Here is a 26,527-nt window from a genome sequence, read left to right on the forward strand (position 1 = left end):
GAATTTCTCTTTCCTCTAGAAGTGTTGCTTTCCCAAGACTGCTTTCTCCACTCCTATGAACTTTCAGTTCCTTTCCTTTTGATACTTGGACAGGGATCTGATCTAAGAGGTCTCGAATATATTCTCAATATTTTCCAACTCTGGTTAAAAGTCACCTTTTTTTCCTTCCCAGTCTTCTTACTCTCAGCTTCTACAGGAATTATGAAGAAGACCTTGCAATTTTCAAATGCATGTTTATATTCTTACATATAACTTGCATTTTATAGAATTTTCTTTTTTTAGAGTGATTTATTTTTTAATTTGTAAAAGTATTTTTATTACAGTTGATTTACAATGTTGTGTAATTTCTACTCTGCAGTATATTGACCTAGTCATTCTTTTTCTCAAATTATTTTCCATCATGTCTATCCCAAAAGACTGGATATAGTTCCCATGCTATACAATAGGACCTCATTTCTTATCCATTCTAAATGTAATAGTTTGCATCTTCAAACCTCAAACTCTTCAACCATCCCACTTCCTCCATCTCTTCCTTGGCAACCACAAGTCTATTCTCTATGTCAGTGAGTCTGCTTCTATTTTGTAGATAGGTTCATTTTTGCCATATTTTAGATTCCATATATAAGTGATATCATATGATACTTGTCTTTCTCTTTTGGACTTACTTCACTTAGTATGAGAATCTCTGGTTACATCCATGTTGCTGCAAATAGCATTATTTTGACCTTTTTATGGCAGAGTAGTATTCCATTGCATATACATACAACAGCTTCTTAATCCATTCTTCTGTCGATGGACATTTAGGTTGTTTCCTGTCTTGGCTATTGTGAATAATACTGTAGTGAACATAGGGGTGCATGTATCTTTTTCACTGAAAGTTTTGTCCAGATATATGCCCAGGAGTGGGACTGCTGGATCATATGATAGTTCTACATTTAGTTTTCTGAGGAACCTGCATACTCTTTTCCATAGTGGTTGTACCAATTTGCATTCTCACCAACAGTGAAGGAGAGTCCCCTTTTCTCCACACCTTCTGTAGCATTTATTTGTAGACTTGTTAGTGAAGGCCATTTTGACTGGTGTGAGGTGGTGCCTCATTGTAGTTTTGATTTGCATTTCTCTAATAACTAGTGATATTGAGCATTTTTTTCATGTACCTAATGGCCATCCATATGTCTTCTTTGGAGAAATGTATATTTAGGTCTTCTGCCCATTTTTTGATTGGGTTGGTTTTTTGTTGCTGAATTGTCAGAGTTGTTTTTACATTTTGGAGATTAGGCCCTTGCTGGTTGCATCATTTGAAAAGATTTTCTCCCATTCTGTGGGTTGTCTTGTTTCTTGAATGGTTTCCTTTGCTGTGCAAGAGCTTTTAAGTTTAATTAGGTCCCATTGGTTTATTTTGTTTTTATTATCATTATTCTAGGAAGTGGATCAATTTCTCTTAGTTAAGTTGTACATGTAAGGCATGGATAGTTTAGTTTGTTCTTCTTATTAATCTGTATGTTTGAGAATACAGGAAGAGACAGAGGTTAAGGTGGCTGCCATTATCTCATGGGATCCTAAAAACTCTAAAGAATTATTATTTTTACTATGAAATTCAGACCCAAAGATGTGATCATACAATTTTTCAAGTAACATTGCTCATTTATTTTTATTTTTTTAATCAAAGTATAGTTGATTTACAAGGTTGTGTTAGTTTCAAGTGTATAGTACAATGATTCTGTTTGTATCTGTATCTATATTTATTTATATAGACATATAGTTTCAGTTTCAGAAATAGGCCCATAGACATAGAAAATGAACTTATAGTTACCAAAAGGGAAAGTGGGGGATAGATAAATCAGGAGTTTGGGATTAACATATACGTACTACTATATGTAAAATAAATAAGCAACAAAGACTTACTGTGTGGCACAGGGAACTGTACTCAATATTCTGTAATAACCTATAAGGGAAAAGAATCTAAAACATTGCTTATTGAAAAAATAATGGATCTTTGGAATCCACCATATCTATACTAATATCTCAGTTGTATTGCTTACTGTCTATGTCAGCTTAACCTTCATGTCTTCATCTATAAAAAGCAAATAATTATCTCAAAGGCTATTGTTAAAGCTAAATGATATAATAAATATAATGTACTTAGTGCATTATAGGATATTTCCTTTCCCACTTAGAGAGCATAGCCTTAATAATAAATGTACCTGCTAAGTGGAATCAAGAAAGGATAGCTTATAATGAGTTGGGTAAAATTATTTTAAAAGATTTTATCAATATCTGTCATTATACACATCTACTGTTATTCACAAAGAGAGCCCTGTTACTTTAGCTACACTTGTAGTAGAGGTCATTCTGTTGATGTAACATATGGCTGCTAGGTGGATTAGGATATTTATTAATTTGCTTTTGATAAAAGGAAAAATCAGGATGGCAGATTAGAATATTATGGGAAAACACGTCCTTGCTCCAGTGAATGGTCTCCTTGAAATTGCTTTTCAAATTTATTGTTCGAAGACAGCAGTTTTTTTCTGAAAGTTTGGCATGAAATATGTTATCAAAAAAGAAATTATTTCTTAACCACCTTTGTTCACAAGTACATAGGGAATAAGATTGTAGAAAGTGTAGAGGAAATCATGTTTTGTCCTTTCAGAGTCTTCATGAGTCAATGCTTTTCTAGCACTATCATTTTAAAGAACTATCTTTTTCTTCCTTTATTGCGCTAACAATATTAACCCAAATTATAAAGGAAGAAAATCATCAATAATCCCTATAGCTCAATAAACAAGACAGTTTACCTGTTTCCTTCATATTTTATAAATATGTTTACATAAATTTTAAGTGTAAAGATTGTAGCTGAGCCTCAACTTTTGCAGTTTGCCTTTACAAAATGATTTATAAGCACACTCTAGAATGATATAAACAATTTGAGCATGGACAGACACTGAAAGAAAATAGCAACATTGTTCAGGAAGATGTAATAATGAATGATTTTTTCCCCTTTTTTTCAAAAAATATGCTCTTCTAATGTTAAATTTCTTTCCTGTAACCTTATACTAATAGCTATCCTTTATTTAAGCCAATCTATTTCAAAATAGTAGCATCCAACAAATGATCAACATAAATATTATCAGTGATATTTCACATTCATTTTTTGTACAATACAAAAACCCCCCTGTATTTTACACTTACAGCATCTTTCAATTCAGTCCAGCCACCTCTGAAATGCCCCCTAGCCATCTGTGGCTATTGTATAAGATGGGATTGTTCCAGATAGTAGATACTCAAGTTCATGCAGCCTGTGAATCAATGATCACAATGTCCAAGTCTTACTATTTATTACTCTATGAATACATTGTTTCCTTAATGAGATGATACAAAGAGTGGCATCTCATTTATATGACTCTATTAGGGACAGACCACTCTAAGCATCTAGGGAATTATTTTTACAATTTGAAAGACCCATTTTTGTATCTTGGAATCAAGTCTGTCTTTATTGCTTGAAATTTAAAGAAACAAGGTTGAATTCGCAAAGCAAATTCACACAAATCATAGATCATAACTGCATCAAAATTGACTAAACATAAGTAAAGAATAGGAGTTCCCATTGTGGCTCAGTGGTTAACGAATGCAACTGGGAACCATGTGGTTGTGGGTTTGGTCCCTGGCCTTGCTCAGTGGGTTAAGGATTTGGTGTTGCTGTGAGCTGTGGTGTAAGTCACAGACGTGGGTAGGATCCCGCTTTGCTGTAGCTCTGGCATAGGCCGCAGCTACAGCTCTGATTAGATCCCTGGCGGGGGAACTTCCAAATGCCATGGGTGTGGTCCTAAAAAGACAAAAAAAAAAAAAAAAAAGACAAGACTAAAGCACAAGGTAGCCGCAAACTTCACAGGAGACACGTGAAGGTCCTGAATCTATCAGACAAAACTCTGCAAAGTCCCCTCTCCTGAAGCAAGATGTGTTCTGGTTCAGAGGATGATTCAACTGTATCTGTTTCAGGTTGGCACAGAGAACTCAAGTTTGGGATTTCTTAGTGTGTATATTCTATTAGGTCGGTAGAGAGCTTCTGCATCTGCATTCCATAAATCCATAAAATTCTAGGTTTAATTAAAAAACTATTCAGGAATTTCTGTCGTGGTGCAGTGGAAACGAATGACTAGGAACCATGAGGTTTCGGGCTTGATGCCTGGCCTTGCTCAGTGGGTTGAGGATCCACACTGCCGTGAGCTGTGGTGTGGGTTGCAGACACAGTTGAGGTCTGGTGTTGCTGTCGCTCTGGCACAGGCCAGTGGTAACAGCTCCGATTGGACCCCTAGCCTGGGAACTTCCATATGCTGCGGCTGTGGCCCTAAAAAGACGAAAGAAAAAAAAAAGCTATTCAGAGACATCAGGTATATTTTGCAAAAATATTCTTAGGTAAGAACTCATCTTCCTGCTAGTGGATGTCACCAGAATGTTGACAAGGATATTGGGTAAGAGCAATAATGCCTTGGGTATTCCAGAGGAGGGATGGGAAGAATTAGGATTCTTGTTGACTTTTTTCTCTCAGTGCCCTTGTTGGTAAGGCTGATGGCACCAAATACCAGAAAGTAACTAGCCTTGGTCAGGACTGACACTGAATTTGGGCAGAGCTGAGATTTTACCCCTTTATCTTTCCTGCGTCTTGATTAATGTGGCCAACTTTGGCTTTGATTTTGGATATTCTGTGTGTATGTGATTGAACAGACCAAGAACTTTTTTAAAAATCAAAGATAAGGATATTTGTTAGGAAGGATTTTTTTTTAATAGGATGAACATTTTCTTATAGAGACAGTCACAAAATATTTATATTTCTGACCACAAAAGAAAAATGAAAACAATGGTTTTAGTATAGATTTTACAGTTGAAAGGAAGCACTGAGTTTTCCTGATACAAATCTTTACTTCAGCAACATCCCAAGAACTGGCCATGGAATTTTTACTTAATACCCTATTCATGGTAAATTTATTATTTTACTAGACAGCCCACTGTCCCTTGAACCAACTATATATTATAGATTTAGCATAAATCATTTCTCTCTCACTTTAGCCACTTGGTTCTCATTTTGCCTTCCAGAGTTACACCATGCTAAATCAAATCTCTACACAACATGCCAATACTTTAATTTCTGTGAAGATGTGTAGTATATAGTGGAAAGAAAATCAAGGAATCGAGAGACTTAGGTTACTGTTGAAACTCTACCCCTAACTAGCTTTTTAATCTCAATATCCCTGTATTTCTTTTTTCCTGGTAGCTAAAATTCTAGTGTGGCAGTGATACACCAAATGACTACTGAACTCCTGTGCCTCTTTTTTTAATTTTTATTTTAATATAATGATTTTTATTTTTTTCCATTATAGCTAGTTTACAGTGTTCTGTCAATTTTCTGCTGTACAGCATGGTGACTCAGTTATGCATACATGAATACATTCTTTTTTCTCACATTATCAGGCTCCATCATAAGTGACTAGACATAGTTCCCAGTGCTACACCATAGGATCTCAACTTTCTAGAGGCTTACAGCCTTCCAAAACTGAATCAAGAAGAAATAGACCAACTGAACAGACCAATCACTAGAAATGAATATGTCATAAAAACATTCCCTACAAATAAGTCCAGGACCAGATGGCTTCACAAGTGAATTCTACCAAACATACAAAAGGAACTTATACCCATCCTCTTTAAACTTTTTCAAAGGCTGACTCCCAAAGACAGTCTATGACACCACCATCACCATAATTCCAAAACCAGACAAAGATACCACCAAAACAGAAAACCATAAGCCAATATCTTTGATGAATATAGACTCAAAAATTCTCAACAAAATTTTAGCCAACTGAATCTAACAACATCTAAAAAAAAAAATCATACACCATGACCAGGCATCTCTTTTTTGTGTGTGGCTTTAGCACTGCCAAGTATCTCAGGAAATGTTGAGGAGAGACTTCCCTGTGTCTGGACAATGACTTTGTGGCAGAGAAAACTGTTGCTTACCAATATTTGTGTTTCTGGACACACTGACAATGTATCGTAACCAGCCCTGTTAGAGTTAATGAGGTTTTGCAACTGAATTCTGGCCAAGGAAATGTAGATGAACAAATGTGATGTACCACTTCCAGTCCTGGTGGCTGTTTCTAAACCTCTCATGCCCCCCCCTCCAGATAGACAGACAGACAGACACACACACACCTAACTGACCACAGAGAACAGAATTCTCCATCCGATATGCTCTAGACAATGAAATGAATGGGAAATAAATCTTTAATTAAGCCTCAAAATAATTGAATTTTTTGCTATGGCAGTTAGTCAAGTCTTTATCTAAAAATAGCATATAAGGAGTTCCCACTGTGGCTCAGCAGTAATGAACCCAACTAGTATCTGCAAGGACGTGGTTCCAATCCCTGGCCTTGCTCAGTGGATTTAGGATCCAGCATTTCAGTGAGCTGTGATGTAGGTTGCAGATGTGGCTTGGATCTGGTATTGCTGTGGTTGTGGCTCAGGCCAGTGGCTATAGTTCCGATTTGGCCCCTGGGAACTTCCACATGTCACAGCTGTGGCACTTAAAAAAAAGTTAAAATAATAAAAGAAGAACTGTAAAAGCCCACTTTTCCTTATCTGGAAGGTAATATAGAATTAAATAATTTATATACCACTTATTTTCAGAGAGCTCCTCAATTATAATTAAGAAATTGTCACAATCCCTCATGAGGAAAGATGTACTTTCCTTCTCATTTTAGGCTAGAATTTGGGGCAATGAAAAATGAATTGCAGCATACCCAAAAGCAATAACCATTCCACAAGGGTGCAGAATTCATTTGTTAGAAATCAAAAGTTAGAACGACTATGTTTTACGTATATAATGCTCAAATTCATTAGAAATGCACAAGTCAGTTTTCTCTGCTTAACATTTTAAAAAATTTACTAAGGTGCCCTTCTTGATGAATGCCACTACCCTTTTTAACCACTGTACTATGTTCCTGGACAAAACATATGGCTGTAGAAATAGCACAGGCATATTAAAAATATCAAGTTGCTCAATATTTTTTAACTTAAAAGTTCTTACACATTTTCATTTCCAAATAAAATTAGAATGATAATTTCATGCCTCTGAAGTGCAATGCCTTCTAATTAAGTTTTTCTGTCTCTAATACATATTGGAAATGAAAAACTAAAAACCTCACATTGATTGATTACAAGCACATGTACAGAGTATCCAAAGCCAATGAGAAAAAGAAAAAATATATTATTCAATTCTCCAATGCCTTTCTAGAAAACTGGAGAGCCTTGTATATGTGGAGTGAAGTAATGCCTGAGGGTATGCAGGTTTGCTTATTTGAGCAGCAACCAGGCTAACTTTTCCTGAATAAGAATAGGAAATTAAGCAGAGATGGAGAAAAAGATCTGGAAACAAAGAAAAGAAAGTGTGGACAGGTGAAATATTGAGTGGAGAAAGGTGAAGCTGGAAAATCCCCTAGCTATTAGAAAAGCTAAGAATCTTAAAAAGGAAGATTTGAAAATAGTTTGTGTGAACTGAAATTTGGCACTTGCCGTCAGCCTCTACATGGATTAAATCCTGAGCCACTGCAACTGCTGACCCTCAGCACTGCCTGAGCAGAGCTCAAGGTTATCAGGAATGAGATACTTTGGGCTCTGGGAAACTGGAAGAACAGGCCTTCAGATAGTCAGATATTTTTAGGAGAGGATTTTATGTGCCCACTTTTGCCTCTCCTCACATCTAGGAAAACACTAAGATTCTTCATGGTGATGTGTGCTCCTTGTGATTAGGAGTAACCTTCATGAAACCAGCAACAAATTTTGTAAAATGTGTGTGTGCATTGCTGCATGCACCTCTCCCTCACCTTTGTCATATAAGCTGATATTATTTCCCCTGCCTCTTTGGGGCGGTATTTCATAGTCATCTGTGAATGCAGCCATCTCCAAGGGTGAGAGCCAGCCTGCAGACTGAAAACTCAGTTGCATAGTAAAGGAATGATTTCAGCGAGCTCAGAACTCTTGTTCCTGCTACCTGCCCTTTGTGGTAAAAACTAGATATCCTAGGTCCCCTCTCACCTCCTTGGATTGGTTTCTCAGGGATACCTGAGATGCTGTCTCCCAGGCTTAAGTCCTAATTTTGCCCCAAATAAAAATTAACTCTCAACTTTAAGGTTGTGCTTTTAAGTTACCATGTGCTATTGAATATGTGATAGAAAATGCTTCTTTTCCTTTCCTATGGAAGCTTAAGTAATGTCTATGTTCTGACTATTGTTTCTTCTGGTGAGGGAGAACTTCTAAGTCCTAACTCTAGGAGTGTGCAAAGTGAAGAAAAAAAAAAGATCTGAACAATAGCTGGGTAAGGTAGATGAGGGTCAGATCTTGGTTGACAACAGACCTTCTACTTATGGAGTCAATAAGTTTTTACCAAACTCCACCACCAGTCTGTCTCCAATAATCATGTCTCCTCTCCCTCTACTCACTCCAGAACTTTCTTTGCAAGGAAAGAATATCACAATATTCTTGGCACAATATGAAGAGTAAGGAAGACTACCATAAATTTGATTTCAAAATCTTTGAATCTGTTTCTCTTTTGTAAGTTCTTTTGCATCATCTTTTATTAGATTCCACATATTAATGATCTCATATGTTAATTTGTCTTTCTCTGACTTACTTCACTTAACATGATTATTTCCGGGTCCATCCATGCTGCTGCAAATGTCATTATTTCAGTCTTTTTATGGCTGAGTAATATTCCACTCTATAAACCATGAGGAGTGGGGTAAGATAGAGGTTTGAACTGACATATACACAGCTATGGGTAACAAGGACCTACTGTATAGCACAGGGTAAACTATTCAATACTGTGTCATAACCTGTATGAGGAAAGAATCTGAAAAGAAATGGATATGTGTATAGGCACAACTGATTTTCTTTATTGTACTCATGAAACTAACACAATTTTGTAAATCAACTGTACTCCAATAAAATTCATTTTAAAAAAAGAATCAGATGCAGAAAAGTAGCTAATAAAATTGAAATGTCTGTTAAAAAAAAAAAAAAGAGCAAGGAAGGCTAGCTCAGTAAAGAACCCTGTGCTTATTTCCTGGAGATTCTCCTTGCCAAGACTCTCACTGAAGCATAAACCTTCTGATAGACTGGGATCTCATTCAGCCTTCCTTCAGTCCCATAGACTCAAATTTCTTAACTTTTTATTTATTGCCCAATTTTATAACACCAAGAAAACTGAAAAAGAAAAAAGAAAACAATTTAACCACCTTAATGTACCAGCTGTTTCAAATTTGTTTTCTGGTCTTGTTTACTTCTTATCCTCATAAATCAACATTTTATACAGTTGGAACTACAATGTATGTATATTGCTTTGTGTTCTGCTTTTTAAATTTTAATATGCATCATACAAATCTTTTTGTTTACATGTTGCTGTGGAGTCTTTAAAATCACAATATTACATGTCATGGATATTCTAGCAGATTGGTATAAACTTCAGGTTATTTTCTGATTTTTTCAACATAGTAAAGACTACAGTGTTTTCCTTAAAAGTGGGTCTGAAGCTCTCCCTAATTTGTTGTGAGAAAACCATACTTTGGCTGCCCTGTTCTGTCTAGTTTGGAAATTGACACCTGTTTGATTCTTCCACAAAATCTTTGTTGGCTTGGTATCTCTAAACCCTACTCAGCAGCCTCCTGCATATTCCTTCAGATTTAATTTGAAAATCTATGCTCAAAAATTTCCTTCAACTTCTAGGTTAAAAATAAAAGGTAAAAGTTGTTTTAAAAAATTGGTCTAATTTATTTTACAGGATTAACTAGACATTCATAATGAAGAGGTGAAATCTAGAAATCAAAAGGTTTTTTTTTTGGATGGGGAAGATTTTAATTTAATAAATATCACAATGAAGATATTGTATTAAGCAAAGAGTTACAAAATCTCCCTTGATCTTAAAGAAAATAAAACCTTAAGAATTATTACTAATTTTCAAATTTTTTAAGGAAAAAAATCAGTACCACAATGTTAACTTGCCCAAAGACACATTGCTAGAAATTTGAAACTATATATGTTTTATATATATATATATATATATTTGGTCTTTTCAGAGCTGCATACACAGCATATGGAGGTTCTCAGGCTAGGGGTTGAATCGGAGATGTAGCTGCTGGCCTATGCCACAGCAACAGGAGATCTGGGCCATGTCTGCACAATTCCAGATCCTTAATCCACTGAGAGAGGCCAGGGATCAAACCTGAATCCTCATGGATGCTACTCAGATTTGTTTCCACTGGACCACGATGGGAACTCCATGTCTTATATTTCCATTACATTCCCTTGCCATTGCTCAAGTATAAATATCTCATTTAACTCGTAATCTCCCACGGTAGTAAACAAATATTAATGAATGACAAGAGGAATGACCTTGACTTTGTTAGCTGTATGAGACTTATACAGCCACTAAGATCTTTTAGAAGTATATTGCTGTGAATGCTGCTGAGAAAAATATTAATTGTCAATGATTCTATTTTGTCATGCTAATCTCCTTAAGGAAGTGCTCCAAATACCCTGCTGGTAGATGATACCAGGAGATGGGCATGAGAGAGGTTCATTAAAATGTTTTCTCTAATGTTGTATATATTTGAAGATATCCTAAGTAAGAGGTTAAAAGAATAAGTTATTTTAATACTTGGTATTCAGAATGCATTTAATGTTTTTAATTGTTTTCATTCCATTTGATATTCAGACAATTTATAGCTGTGGCTGTGGCATGCCACTTGGTACCAAGCACAGTGTTAATTCTTATTTGTGTTGCTCTCAGAGGGTAATATTTCTCCAGGGTTTGGACTACTGTTGTCCTTCAACTCCTGACAAGGAGGAGGGCAGAGGTGGGGGTCAAGTCCTCATGTGAAGGGAATGAAAATAAGCTAGTAGGCAGCAGTAGCAAGGATGATACTGGCATTTCTAACAGAATTCTTTGTTCATGAGATATCTCAGAGGACTTGGGAAGTCTGTCAAGATGCTGAGCAAATATCTAAATATTGAGAAATAAAACATCCAAGTTGTGATTATTGGCATTTCAGTATGAAGTAGCAGTTCCTGAACATAGGAACAAGCAAGAAACCAGTTGGTGAAATGAGAATATAAAATATGAGAAGAAGGGGCTCCCGTCATGGCTCAGTGGAAACGAATCTCACTAGCATCCATGAGGATGCAGGTTCGATCCCTGGCCTTGCTCAGTGGGTTAAGGATCTGGCATTGCCATGAGCTATGGTGCAGGTCACAAATATGGCTCAGATCCCCCATTGCTGTGGCTGTGGTGTAGGCTGGCAGCTGTATCTCTGATTCAACCCCAACCTGGGAACTTCCACATGTTGCAGGTAAGGACCTAAGAAAGACCAAAAAAAAAAAAGTTATGCGAAGAACTAGCAGCAAAGAGTAAACCATAGGAAAAAAGGGCAAAAAATAATAAACAAAACATAAGAAAGTTCATACAAGTAAAAAGATAAAGTTCCAAAGACAGGGGCTATGATAATAAATATAAATAATTAGGCTGAGAATAACATTCTAAACACAACAGTGAGGACAGAAATGATAATATAAAAAAATCTACAGTCTTACTATATAGAAATTTAACAGCTTTGCAAATAAGTTCCCATATTATGTTCAAATTTTCAATGCAAAATTAAAATAGGAAGAAAAAAATTTACAATAAATAAGAAAACTATGGAGTACATGTTCTTAAAACATAAGACATAACAAGAGAAGAACAAACATAGTAGTTAAGAAAATCAAGGGCCTGTAGAGAAGTGATTCACTAAAGGGAGAAGTAACAATAGCTAACATTTATATGGGAATATGTTTCTCTTCAGTAGCAAGGTTGTCTCTGGGTTTTGTCTATTGTTTCTTTTTTGGGAAAACATGCCTCCTCTACTCCACAAGGTCTTGCCCCTACTATGCCCTTCTTAACACAAACTAGGCAATTGACATTCTTTCCAGAGAAAAGTCAAGGCTGAGTTGTTTAAAGAGCAGCAACTTCAAGAAACTCCATTAGTTCATGCTTCCACTATTATCCAGTTGCAACTGTGATCAGACTATTCCATTGTATTTTCAATGTTGCAAGCTATCCAATATGCTTTTTTAAAAATTTCTTTTTAGGAGTTCCTGTTGTGGCTCAACATTTAACGAACCAACTGGTATCCATGAGGAAGCGGGTTTGATCCCTGACCTTGCTCAGTGAGTTAAGGATCCAACGTTGCCATGAGCTGTGGTGTAGGTCACAGATGTGGCTTGGATCCCAGTTGCTGTGGCTGTGGTAGGCTGGCAGCTGTAGCTCTGATTTGACCCCTAGCCTGAGAACCTCCATATGCCACAGGTACAGCCCTGAAAAAGAAAGGTTCTTTTTGTTTGCATTAACCAGGGCCAATGTAAGATGTGTGGAACAAAATAAATCTAATGTAGAAAATAAAGAAAGAAAGGTAAGTCAAGAAGACACTATTGTCTCTATAAATGTTAAAATTAAATAACTGCCAGGAGTTACTAGATTCAAGGGACAAGAAAATGTACTTACAAACTTTTAGAAATTGCTATAATCTTTTTGGAGGTTAATTTTTAATGATTTTTCTGTGTAGTAGTATTTCTATTAATTTATAGAGATGAAGTTTATAAATGATTTTGAAAAATTACAAATTAATGAATACTTAACACTACGGAAGTGATTAAAAGATCACTATGTAGCTATATTTTTAATGTACTGTACTCATTAAAATGCACATTTTAGAAAAACATTAACATGAGAAATTGCTTAAGACATACAGTTAGGGAAAACAATACAGAGTCTAAGAAAGTCTAAGTAGTATGATCTTAATTTGGAATAAAGAAGCATACACTTGCATTTTAAAAAAAGCTAGAATATGAGAATGTGTTCTTTTGCATTTACTTTTAAAATTTAATTTTTTTTCAAAAAGGAACAGTTTTACTTTTAAAATCAGAATGAAATGATATAACTCAAAATGAATGTGTATAAGAATATCCATATTTCATCTAATAAGCATGCATTTTGTGGTCGAATAGATCAGTTTGAATCCAAATACCATCCTAACTTTTACCTCTTTAGTCTTAGTTTTCTTATCTGTAAAATGTCAATGTTAATGTACCTACCTCAGAAGTTAATGAAATGATTGCACTGATCTTTATTCCCAGCATCTAGTAAATTCTCAAAAAAAAATTATCTGCTATTAATTATTATGGTGGTTTTCTCATCTTGAGAAAATTTAAACTATTTGGTATACTGAATATTTGGTCTTTATTTCTCAATTCCCTGGCTACAGTTTTTAGTTAATTTCAATGCAGTGTTTGGAAAATGTGTCAGTTCTCTGATAATAAATCCTGTGATAGCACTTATCACAAGTGCAAACAAAAGCTTCAGCATCCCCAATGAGTATAGCACAGTAACTGTGGCATCCACAGCAACATGCTTCTTGATTAGATCAATTAATTCAGGCAGACAAGACATTTATTTTGCATTTTTCAATTTTTGTGCTCCCTGGTGACTTCCTATTGTTAAGTGCTTGCCATCACACTTACATTTCCTTTCATCTGGACTACTGGATGGTGTAATTAACTTAAAATTACACATATGAGAGTAATTTATCCAACACCAATTCACAATTAGAACCATGATCTATAAGAGATGCAAGAATGAGGTACTAAAAAAGGTGAGAGAAAGCTGTAGCTCTACATTTCTGTGCAAAATCTTCTTTAATAATTAAAAGTATTATATAGGTATAAACTAGAGATTGTTTTTGTTTTTCATACTTACGAGACATTGGAATTTTTCTTCCTTAATTTTTATTCATGTCATTGTTTGTTTTTATTGCCTCCCCCCACCCCTTCACCTTTCTCCCTCACCTCCCTTGCAGAAAGGAGATTGCATCATAAAAACACAGAAATATCTCACAAAATTCAACAGCAAAAATGCATCTGAGTATAACTAAAGTCTGGATCCAGGAACCAGCCAAGAAAAAAGATTTAAAGTGTCAATAAGGAGAATTCCCACTGTGTTGCAATGGGTTAAGAATCTGACTACAGCAGCTCAGGTTGCTGCCGAGGCATGGGTTCAATCCCTGCCCTGGGAACTTCTATGTGCCATGGGTGTGGCCATAAAAAAAGTAAATAAAATGTTAATAAGAGAATCCAAAAGGGAATTCAGTCTGTCATAGTCTCTTTCTAGTCTTTGCAACAAATAAGGATGTACTAGAGGGAAAAGATTCTACCACTGTATTTTGAGGTCAGCTCATATACAGGCCCTAACTACTGCAATCTGGAAGATGGATTTTTAGCAAGCTATGTAGGCATGGAACCACAGCCACTTCTCTGCCATCCAGTGAGCTGTGCTGTCTCCAGCAAATCTGCCTCAGTACTTGGAGCGTTCTCTTCTTTGGATATTATTTCAGCTCTGTGGATGGTGACTGCTCCTAATAACTGTTATCCATAGATTCCTTATAGCTTTCTTCACTTCTTACAGGCCAACCTTCATTATTCCAATCCCTGTTATACCTATTTATTTGTTACTATGTCTTGTTTAAATCCCTGAGTGTTTTCTGTCTCTCGATTGGACATTAACAGATACATTCCATTACCAATTCTAGTTGAAGCCACCCTAAAAGTCATATTTCTTACACTTAAAAAAAAAACAATTACCTTTTCTTTTAACCGCTTTGAAATTTTGATTCCTATTATTGTCATTTATGCTAATATTATAAATAGTTAATACTGGAAAAAAATGCTGCCTGCTATTTCAGTAAACAAGGACAGTTATGATAGCTCTATGTTTGGTATTTTAAGGAACCTCCACACTTTTCTCCATACTGGCTGCACCAATTTACATTCCCACCAACAATGTAGGAGGGTTCCCTTTCCTCCACATCCTCTCCACATTTGTTATTTGTTTTTAATGATGGCCATACTGACTGGTGTGAGGTGGTACCTCATTGTAGTTTTTATTTGCATTTCTTTAATAATCAGTGTTGTTGAGCCTATTTTCATATGCCTGTTGGCCATCTGTATGACTTTGGAGAAATGTTAATTTAGGTCTTCTGCTCAGTTTTTGATTGGGTCATTTGGTTTTTTGTTATTGAATTATAAGAGCTGTTTTGCATTCTGGAAATTAAGTCCCAAAATGTCACATCATTTGCAAATATTTTCTTGCATTCCGTAGGTTGTATTTTCATTTTTTAATGGTTTCCTTTGCTGTGAAAAAGCTTGTGAGTTTGATTAGGTTCCATTTGTTCATTTCTGTTGTTGTTTCCATTACTCCTGGAGAGGGATCCTTATGATCCCTACAATCCTACTCCTGGGCATATATCTGAAGAAAGCCATGATTTGAAAAGATACATTCACCCCAGTGTTCACTGCAGCACTATTCACAATAGCTAAGATCTAGAATCAACCTAAGTGCCCATCAACAGAGAAACAGATAAAGAAGGTGTCAATATTATTCAGCTGTAAGAAAGAATGAAATAATGCCATTTGCGGCAGCATAGACAGACCTAGAGATTATCATACTAAGTGAAGTAAGTCAGAGAAAGACAAGTATATATCAGTTATATGTAGAATCTAAAAAAAAAAAAAGATATAATTGAACTTATTTACAAAACATAATTGTGTGGGAAATAAGAGAACAACATGTGATTTGATACTCTTAGAGTTGATTTTTATAGCAGAGTGATGATGCTATGAAGGATGGATTCATGGATGTGAGGTGGTCAAGATGCAAGAAAACAGGGGGTTATGACATTAAGAAGGAGAACAAGCCAAGTCACAATGAATTAAGCACTGAAGAAACAGTGTGTAAGTGACACAAGTGTTGAGAGGAGAGTGGAAAGCCTCACTAGTATCTGGAAGCAGATATGGAGTAGGGAGGCCAGTCTTGAGAGATGAGATATAAATATTCTAAGCGAAATGATCAGCAGAAGGAAGACAGTGAAGCTTGAAGAAAGGTGTTACAACTGATAAAGCAAACTACCTCTGTAAATACAGGGGATTGAAGTTAAGAGCTGTAAGAAAGGGCTGATCTGAAGAGAAAAAAGACATTTGTAAAACTAGAGGGAACCATGTCCTAATATCTGTAACTACAGATTGTAAACAGGGAGGTTTCTCTATTTTCCTGATCAATACAAAGATACCTTCTAAAGGTGAGTGGGTAGGGGCATGGTAGGACAAGACAGAAATTTTAATTTTTTTAATATAAAGTTTTTGGTTTTTTTCATTAAAGCTGGTTTATGTGTTGTGTTAATTTTCTATTGTACAGTATGGCGACCCAGTTACACATACATGTATACTTTTTTTTTTTTCTCACATTTTCATGATCCATCATAAGTGACTAGACATAGTTCCCAGTGCTACACAGCAGGATCTCATTGCTAATGAATTCCAAAGGCAATAGTCTGCATCTATTAAACCAAAGCTCCCCATCCATCCCACTTCCTCCCCCTCCGCTTTGCCAACCACAAGTCTATTCTCCAACTCCATGATTTTCTTTTCTGTGCCATATATTAGATTCCAGATATAAGTGATATCATATGGTATTTGTCTTTACCTTTCTGACTTACTTCACTCAGTATGAGAGTCTCTAGTTCCATCCATGTTGCTGCAAATGGCGTTATTTTGTTCTTTTTTATGGCTGAGTAGTATTCCATCAGCTATATATACCACGTCTTCTTAATCCAATCATCTGTGGATGGACATTTAGGGTGTTTCCATGTCTTGGCTATTGTGAATAGTGCTGCAATGAACATGCGGGTGCATGTGTCTTTTTCAAGGAAAGTTTTTTCCGGATATATGCCCAAGAGTGGGGTTGCTGGGTCATATGGTAGTTCTATGTATAGTTTCCTAAGGCACCTCCATACTGTTCTCCATAGTGGTTGTACCAGCTTACATTCCCACCAACAGTTCAGGAGGGTTCCCTTTTTTCCATACCCACTCCAGCATTTGTTAATTGTGGACTCATTACTGATGGCCATTCTGACTGGTATGAGGTGGTATCTCATGGTAGTTTTGATTTGCATTTCTCTAATAATTAGGGATGTTGAGCATTTTTTCCTATGTTTGCTGGCCATCTGTATATCTTCTTGAGAAATGTCTATTCAGGTCTTTTGTGCATTTTTCAATTGGGTTGGTTGGCTTTTTTGCTGTTGAGTTGTTTAAGTTGTTTGTATATTTTAGAGATTAAACCCTTTTAAGTTGCATCATTTGAAACTGTTTTCTCCCACTCAGTAAGTTGCCTTTATGTTTTATTTTTGGTTTTCTGTGCTGTGCGAAACGTGTCAGTTTGATTACATCCCATTGGTTTATTTTTGCTCTTATTTCTGTTGCTTTGGCAGACTGATGTGAGAAAACATTTGTAAGGTTTATGGCAGAGAATGTTTTGCCTATGTTCTAAGAGTTTGATGGTGTCTTGTCTTATGTTTAAGTCTTTAAGCCATTTTATTTTTGTGCATGGGGTGAGCATGAATCAATTGCCACTGATTTACATGTGGCTGTCCAGTTTTCCCAGCAATACTTGCTAAAAAGACTGTCTTTTTCCCATTTTATATTTTTTCCTCCTTTGTCTGGGTTTATCTGGGTTCTCCATTCTGTTCCATTGGTCTATCTGTGTGTTTTGGTACCAGTACAACACTGTCTTGATGACTGTGGCTTTGTAATATTGCCTGAAGTCTGGGAGAGTTATGCCTCCTGCGTGGTTTTTGTTCCTCAGAATTTCTTTGGCAATTCTGGGTCTTTTATGGTTCCATATAAATTTTTGGATTGTTTATTCTAGTTCTGTGAAAAATGTCATGGGTAATTTGATAGGGATTGCATTGAATCTGTAGATTGCTTTGGGTAGTATGGCCATTTTTCCAATATTAATTTTTCCAGCCCAGGAGCATGGAATATCTTTCCATTTCTTTACATCTTAATTTCCTTGATTAATGTTTTAGAGTTCTCAGCATATAAGTTTTTCACCTCCTTGGTCAGGTTTATTCCCAAGTATCTGATTTTTGGGGATGCAATTTTAAATGGTATTATATTTTTGTATTCCTTTTCTAATATTTCATTTTTAGCATACAGAAATGCAACTGACTTCTGAATGTTAATCTTATATCCTGCTACATTGCTGAATTTGTTGATCAGTTAAAGTAGCATTTGTGTGGAGTCCTTAGGGATTTCTTTATGTAGTATCATGTCAACTACACATAGTGACAGTTTTACCTCTTCTCTAGTTGGATGCCTTTTATTTATTTTTCTGATTGCTGTGGCTAGGACTTCCAATAAAATAAGAGTGGTGAATAACAGTGGTGAGAGTGGACATCCTTGTCTTGTTTTAGACTTTAGTGGAAAGGATTTCAGCTTTTCTCCACTATTATATTTGCTGTGGGTTTGTCATAAATGGCTTTTATTATATTAAGGTATGTTGAATAACAGTGGTGAGAGTGGACATCCTTGTCTTGTTTTAGACTTTAGTGGGAAGGATTTCAGCTTTTCTCCACTATTATATTTGCTGTGGGTTTGTCATAAATGGATTTTATTATATTAAGGTATGTTCCCTCTATTCCCACTTTGGTAAGAGTTTTTATTATGAATGGATGTTGGACTTTGTCAAATGCTTTTTCCGCATCTATTGAAATGCTCATGTGGTTTTTGAATTTTCTCTTGTTAATATGGTGTATGATATTGATTGATTTGCATAAGTCAAACCATCCTTGTGCACCTGGGATGAATTCCACTTGAGTGTAGTGTATGATCTTTTTTATATGTTGTTGGATTCGGTTGGCTAAAATTTTGTTGAGAATGTTTGAGTCTATATTCATCAAAGATATTGGCCTATAGTTTTCTTTTTTTGGTGGTATCTTTGGTTTTGGAATTAGGGTGATGGTGGTATCATAGAATGTCTTCAGGAATATTCCTTCTTCATCAAACTTTTGAAAAATTTTAAGGAGGATGGGTATGAGTTCCTCTTTGTATGTTTGGTAGAATTCACCTGTGAAGCCATCTGGTCCTGGACTTTTATTTGTAGGGAGTGTTTTTATGACATATTCAATTTCATTTCTAGTGATTGGTCTGTTCAGTTGATGTATTTCTTCTTGATTCAGTTTTGGAAGGCTGTAAGTTTCTATAAAATTGTCCATTTCTTCTATGTTGTCAAATTTGTTGGCATATAATTGTTGATAGTATTCTCTTATGCTTTTTTGTATTTCTGCAGTATCTGTTGTGACTTCCCTTTTTCATTTCTTATTTTGTTTATCTGGGATTTTCTCTCCTCTTCTTTGTTAGCCTGGGGTTTGTCTTTTTTTTTTAACACATTTTCGAAGAACAAGCTCTTGGTTTTATTAATTTTTTTCTATGTTTTTTGAATCTCTATTTTATTGATTTCCTCTCTGATATTTATGATTTCCTCCGTTCTGCTGGCTTTAGGTTTTGTTTGTTCTTCTTTTTCTAATTCATTTAGGTGGCAGATTAAGTTGTCCATTCGAGATTTTTTTTCCTTCTTTTTGAGGAAAGCCTGTATTGCTATGAACTTCCCTCTGAGCACTGCTTTGGCAGCATACCATAGATTTTGAGTGGTTGTGTCTTCATTATCATTTGTCTCAAGTTATTTCTTAGTTTCCTTCTTGATTTCCTCATTGACCCATTGGTTTCTTAGTAGAAAGTTGTTTAGTCTCCATGGAGTAAGTTTTTTCTCATTTCTTTTCCTGTGGTTGATTTCTAGCTTCATGCCATTGTGGTCAGAGAAGATACTTGAAATAATTTCTATACTCTTAAATTTGTTGAGGTTAGTTTTGTGCTCCAGTATGTGATCAATTCTTGAGAATGTTCCATGTGCCCTTGAGAAGAACATATATTCTGATTGTTTTGGATGTAATGTCCTGAAAATGTTGATTAAGTCTAACTTTTCTATTATGTCATTTAGGATCTCTGTTGCTTTACTGATTTTCTGTCTAGAGGATATGTCCATTGATGTGAGTGGGCTGTTAAAGTCTCCTATTATGATTTTATTCCCATCAATTCCCCCTTTTATGTCTGTTAGTATTTGTTGGAGGTATCTGGGTGTTCCTATATTAGGGGCATATATATTGGTGATTGTAACATCTTCTTGAATGGATCCTTTAACCATTAAATAGTGTCCTTCTTTGTTTTTCTTTATGGCCTTCATTTTGAAGTCTATTTTTTCTGATATAAGTATTGCACCTCCTGCTTTCCTATCTTGTCCATTGGCATGAAATATCTTTTCCCATCCCCTCACTTTCAATCTATATGTCTCCTTTGCTTTAAGGTGAGTCTTTTGTTTGTAGGCAGCAGATTGAAGGTTGTTGCTTTTTATCCAATCTGCCACTCTGTGTCTTTTGATTGGAACCTTCAGTCCATTTACATTTAAGGTAATTATTGAAATGTATGTATTTATTGCCATTTTAGACCTTGTTTTCCACTTGATTCTATGTTTATTTTTTCCTCCTTTCTTTTTTCGGTTGGATGATTTCCATTGATTTTATGCTTGAGTACTTTTCATTTTTTTTGTCAATGTAATGTTTGGTTTTGATTTGTGGTTGCCCTGTTTTTTAAGTATGTTAACCCCTTCTATATCTGCTTGTTTATTCTGATAGTTATATAGCCTCAAACACCTCATTAAAAGTAAAAAAATCTATATTTTCTTACTTTCCTTCCCCACATTGTATGATTTTACAGCACCCCCCCCCCCCATTTTTTCCATCTTCATGTTTAGATCTGTATACGGGCTCATTGAAGTGATTGCTTTCCAACTGTGGTTTACTTCATCCTATTTCTCCTCACTTTTTTTTTAATTTATTTAGAGAGCCCTTTCAGTATTTCTTTTAGAATGGGTTTAGTATTGGTATACTCTATTAGCTTTTGTTTGTTGGAGAAATTTTTTATTGCTCCTTCTATACTAAATGATATTCTTGCTGGATAGAGTATGCCAGGTTGCAAATTTTTTTTTTCTTTCAGCATTTTAAATATATCTTGCCACTCCCTTCTGGTCTGTAGTGCTTCTGTAGAGAAATAAGCTGATAGCCTCACTGGGGTTCCTTTATAATTAATGCTTTGTTTTTTTCTTGCTGCCTTTAGAATCCCCTCACTATCTTTAACTTTTGCCATTTACATTATGTCTTTTATTATAGTATCTTTAACTTTTGCCATTATTATAATATTAAAATATATAATATTTTAATATTTTTATTATAATACGTGTGGTTGTATTTGGGTTCAACTTGTTTAGGGCCTTCTGTGCCTCCTTTATCTTGATATCAGTTTCCTTTAGATTTGGAAAGTTTTCAGACATAACTTTTTCAAATATATTTTCAATCCACTTTTCTTTTTTTTCTTCTGGAATTCCTATTATTCGTAGGTTGGCCTGCTTTATATTATCCCATAGGTCTCTTATATTGCTTTCATGGTTTTTTCATTTGTTTTTCTGTCTGCTGTCCTGATTGGGTGATTTCCATTATTCCACATCACTAATTCATTCCTCTGCATTATTCTTTCTGTTCTTTAGTGTCTTTTTCTCAGTTTGCATCTCAGCAAATGAATTTTCTAATTTTTCTTGGCTCCTCCTTATATTTTCTAGTTCCTTTCTAAAGGAATCTGCATTACTGTTCATATCCTTTCTTAATTCCTTGATATTCTGCTTTAATTCCTTCAGTGTTTTCGCTATCTCCCTCTTGAACTCAATGTCTGCCAGACTGCAGAGGTCTGTTTCATTGTTGACTGCTTTAGGTGACTTCTCCTGTTCCTATAACTGGGATTGGTTTCTATGCTTCTTCATCTTGCTTATGTTTTTCTTTTTCTGTGAGTTTAAGGAAGCCAAACTGTAGTCTTGTAAAAGGCTACTTCTATGTAAGAGCACCCCTTTGAATTTTTGGGGGGAGTTACTATTTATTTTTGGTGTGTGAGTTTGAATATTTGCTGTCTCTTTTTTTTTTTTGGTGTGAGCAAGCTGTTATCCCCAGGATGCTGTGTGTGTTTTCAGGGAGAAGGAGGCAATGGTTAGGGCCAGCAGTCAGTGCTGGGTCACTGGGCTCTCAACACCAGCAGGACCTGCAGGAAGTTGGCACAGGCTACTCCCAGTTTCAGGGTCCTGGAGAGTGGTAATAAGTTCTAGGTAGATCTACAAGGTGTCCAGAGCATTTGGCAGTAGCATCAGCTGGATGTGAGTTCCCAGGGAAGTAAGAGGAACAATAACTAGCGTTCAATTGCAATTCCCTCCTCGGAGGTGATTGGAATCACAGGTGCTGCCTGTTCAGGGACCCCTAGTGGTAGCAGGCCAAGACCACCTCTGGAGTTTGCCATCACCTTTAGATCATGCATGAAACATCCTGTCTCATTTAACCCACATAAGAGGTGCTGTACAGGCTGCTCCTAGTTGTAGGAACCTGGGAAGTGTCAGAGATGAAGCATGTGGGTACTGCCTGGAGCATTCAGCAGTGGCAGCAGCAGGGCCAGTGTGTTCCCAGCGGTGTGAGAGCACTAGCAGATGGTGTTTGGTTACAGTGCCCTCCTGTGTGGTGTCCTTGAGGTGAACTGGACTGCAAGTGGTGTCTTTTCATAGACTCCTAGTGTTAGAGGGCCACTCCCACCTCCAAAGCCAGAGATAACTGTGGTGATTTGCCCCCACCACCTGAAGACCATTCAAGAAGCACCCTGTCCCACTTAGCCCTTGCAGGAGGTGCTACCTCAGCTGCTCCTAGTTGTAAGGTCTTGGGAAGGGACAGGGACCAAGTGTCTGGGTATTGCCTAGAACATTTGGCAGTGGCAGCTGCACAGCAGGTGAGTTCCCAGGGGAATGAGAGCAACAGTGCATAGTGCTTGCTTGTAGTGCCTTTTTGTTTGTTTGTTTGTTTTTTGGCCAACCCCTCAGGTGGAGCCTACTCACAGGCCCCCAGGGGTGGCAAACCACACCCTCCTCTGGCTGCAGTCTGTCCCTGCTGCCCGGAGAACGTGCGAGAGGCACCACGTTGCACTTAGCCCTCTGACGCCCTTATCCCACACAAGAGTTACCTGGCCACTGGTAGCCTCACAAGAAGTGCCCAGTCTCCTGTAAAGGAGCCAGAGGCTTCTCGCCACCAAGAGCCTGCGCCAGAGCCACCCCAGCCCTCTGAGAGCCTGCAGGCACATGTGCACCCTCGGGAGAAGGGAGTTTCCTATGGCGGTCTGCCCCTCCTCCTTTCACCCTCCCCAACAATGGTGCCTTGCCTCTCCTGCAGGTCTGGACCTTCTGCTGGGTTCCCTCTGCTGTGGCATTTCCCTCCCCAGCCTGTGGCACACTGTTCACCCACCTGTGGTGCACTGTTCCTTAGCCCCTTAGGCTGTCTCTACACTGCTAACACCAGTCCTCTCCCTGGGACTGACCCCCGATAGCCTAAGTCTCAGCACCCAGCCCCCGCCCATGCATCTCAGGCTGTGGTGTCCAGATGGTGGTTCAGATGACCTGTGCAGCTCTCACTCTGCGTTGCCCTCCTCAGTCCAGCTGCTGCACTTTACTCCACAACTTTGAGGTCCCTCCATCTTGGCTGATTTTTCCGTCAGTTAGGTGGCTTCCCAGGATGTGGGTTCCTTTTCTCCTTCTCAGCTTCTTCTCAGGAGTGGTGGTCCCATCCTGATTCCTTTCTCTCTCTCTCTCTTTCTTTTTTTTTCTTTTGTTCTACCAGCATTTGCAGCAACATGGATGGACCTAGAAATTATCATGCTGAGTGAAGTCAGTCAGACAATGAGACACCAACATCAAATGTTATCACTGACATGTGGAATCTGAAAAAAGGACAGAATGAACTTATTTGCAGAACGGGTACTGACTCACAGACTTTGAAAAACTTATGGTTTCGAAAGGAGATAGTTTGGGGGGGGGGTGGGGGATGCACTGGGGTTGTGGGATGGAAATTCTATAAAACTGGATTGTGTTGATCATTGTACAACTATAAATGTAATAAATTAATTGAGATATAAAAAAAGGATGATAGAGAATTTTAGAGGAGCTAAAATATTAAAGCGGTAATGATGTGAATTAAAAAAAAAAAGGAAAGCACGATAAGAACAATAAATAATGGAGTTCCTGTTGTGGCTCAGCAGGTTAAGAACCTGCCATAGTGGCCATGAGGATGCAATTTCTATTCCTGGCCTTGCTCAGTGGGTTATGGATCCAGAGTTGCCACAAGCTGTGGCACAAATGTGGCACAGATCTGGTGTTGCTGTGGCTGTGGAGTAGGCTTCAGCTATAGTTCTGATTCAACCCCTAGCCCAGGAACTTTAATACTTCCATATGCTGCAGGTGTGGCCATAAAAACAAAACAAAACAAAATGGATGCTTGTGGGTGCTTCACTTGGCTATATCTAAGTGAGTAGTTTATACATTTGTACAAGTCTATCAGTCACGTTCTCAAATTAAGCTGTATGTCTGGCATCATAGGAAAACAAGGGGATGGGTGTCAAGATTGGACAGAAAAAAATAAACAAAACCAACATTCTCATCTTCAGAAAACTTTGCATAAAGTTTACATAAAGTATGCATTCTAGGAGTTTACCTGTAATCCCATACACTCCTAGAATGCATTTTTCATGTATCTGCAGTCTTACAGGACACTGATGTGGCCAGTGACAGATAATCTCCAAAAAAAAAATCACCCTTTTTTAAAAACTGTGATCAGCTTTCCTTGATCATGATTTTGTGTTCTGGAATTTTTAAAAATATTCAATTCCAATTCTGCAACACATTGTGGAATGCTTCTGGGCTGTCAATGGGGTCATCTAGAATCCAGCAACTATCACAAAAATACTCCTTAACCACTTTAATTGGGACAAAGAGAAGCTAATGGAAAGGTACTTTGCTGGAAATCTGGAGAAGCTCTTTGCTGAGTGTCAAGTAATTAATCCAAGTAAAAAGTCTTGAACATGCCAGGTGAATTACAAGGTCATCAGCACAGGATATGCCTTGTCAGATCTGCTGCTTGAATTACCCTAACTTGTATTTCACTGGCCTTGAATATGGACATAAGTTTTGTATGCAGTGGTGGAGCAAATATTTAACTACCAAAATAATGGAAGAAGGAATGGGACAGACTACTTCGTGTCCTGCTCATGGTTGTGCTATTTTAGTGGATGACAATACAGTTAAGCACCTGATCACTGATTCAGAAGTTGAATTAAAGCATTTAGCATTTAATAACAAACAGCTTTGTAGAGTGCAATCAACTGTTAAAGTGGTGTCCTGCCCCAGATTGCCATCATGTTGTGAAAGTTCAATATTCTGATGCTAAACATGATCACTGCAAATGTGGGTGCCAGTTTTGCTTTAAGTATGGAGAAAATTGGCATGACCCTGTTAAGTGTAAATGGTTGAATAAGTGGATTAAAAAGTGTGATGATGACAGTGAAACTTCTAATTGGATTGCAGCTAACACAAAGGAATGTCCCAAATGCCACGTCACAATTGAGAAAGATGGCAGTTGTAATCACATGGTCTGTAGTAACAAGAACTGTAAAGCAAAGTTTTGCTGGTTGTATCTTGGTCCTTGAGAACCACATGGATCTGCCTGGTACAACTGTAACTGCTATAATGAGGATGATGCAAAGGCAGCAAGAGACAAAGGCAGTAAGGATGATGCACAGGCATGATCAAGGGCAGCCCTGCAGAGGTACCTGTTCTACTGTAACTGCTAAGTGAACCACATGTAGCCTATGCTTAGAGCACAAATTTGATGCTCAAGTGAAGTAGAAAATGGAGGAGATGCAGCAGCACAACATGTACTGGACTGAGATGCAGTTACTGAAGAAAGCAGTTGACGTCCTCTGCGAGTGTCATGCCGCTCATGTACACTTATGTCTTCGCTTTCTACCTCAACAAGAATAACCAGTCTCTTATCTTTGAGAATAACCAAGCAGATCTAGAGAATGCCACAGAGGTACTCTCGGGCTACCTTGAACAAGATACTTCCAAGACTCTGCAGGCTATAAAGCAGAAAGTACAAGGTAAGTACAGATACTGTGAGAGTCGATGAAGGGTTTTGTTACAGCATGTGCATGAAGGCTATGAAAAAGGTCTGTGGGAGTACACTGAGGACTGAGAAATGGCCCTGCATCAAAATAACTCTGAAAACTTTACCATCTAGAGTACTCACACAATTAAGACAAACAAAACAAAACAAACGCAAACAAGGAGGCTGACACTACTGGTCTGTAGTACCAGAATTCTCTTTTGTTAACGGAAAGTTTAAGTAAATTATATTGTAATAAAAAAGGTAGATAAACCATTGTACAACAGTATTGTAGGCCACCAACAAAGTGTGACAGACACACTAAAAGACCTCCAACTATAACTTGTAACATAGATTCATTCTCAAAGCTGACTCTTTTTCTTTTTCTTTTTCCTGAGTATAGTACAGTTAAAATTTAAAACAGCACCTTGACACTGCTTTTCATGTCCAAACCAGCCATTCTGTTGTACTTTGGTAAAGGACCTCTTCCCCTT

At 37.1% G+C, this 26,527-nt stretch overlaps 1 pseudogene; it reads left to right on the forward strand.

Annotated features, from left to right (window-relative positions):
- The first annotated feature begins 24,766 nt into the window (after positions 1 to 24,766).
- Positions 24,767 to 26,123, forward strand: LOC125121315 (E3 ubiquitin-protein ligase ARIH1-like; annotated as a pseudogene).
- The last annotated feature ends 404 nt before the right edge of the window (positions 26,124 to 26,527 follow it).

The sequence above is a fragment of the Phacochoerus africanus genome, chromosome 2 (assembly GCF_016906955.1).
Source record: "Phacochoerus africanus isolate WHEZ1 chromosome 2, ROS_Pafr_v1, whole genome shotgun sequence".
NCBI lineage: Eukaryota > Metazoa > Chordata > Mammalia > Artiodactyla > Suidae > Phacochoerus > Phacochoerus africanus.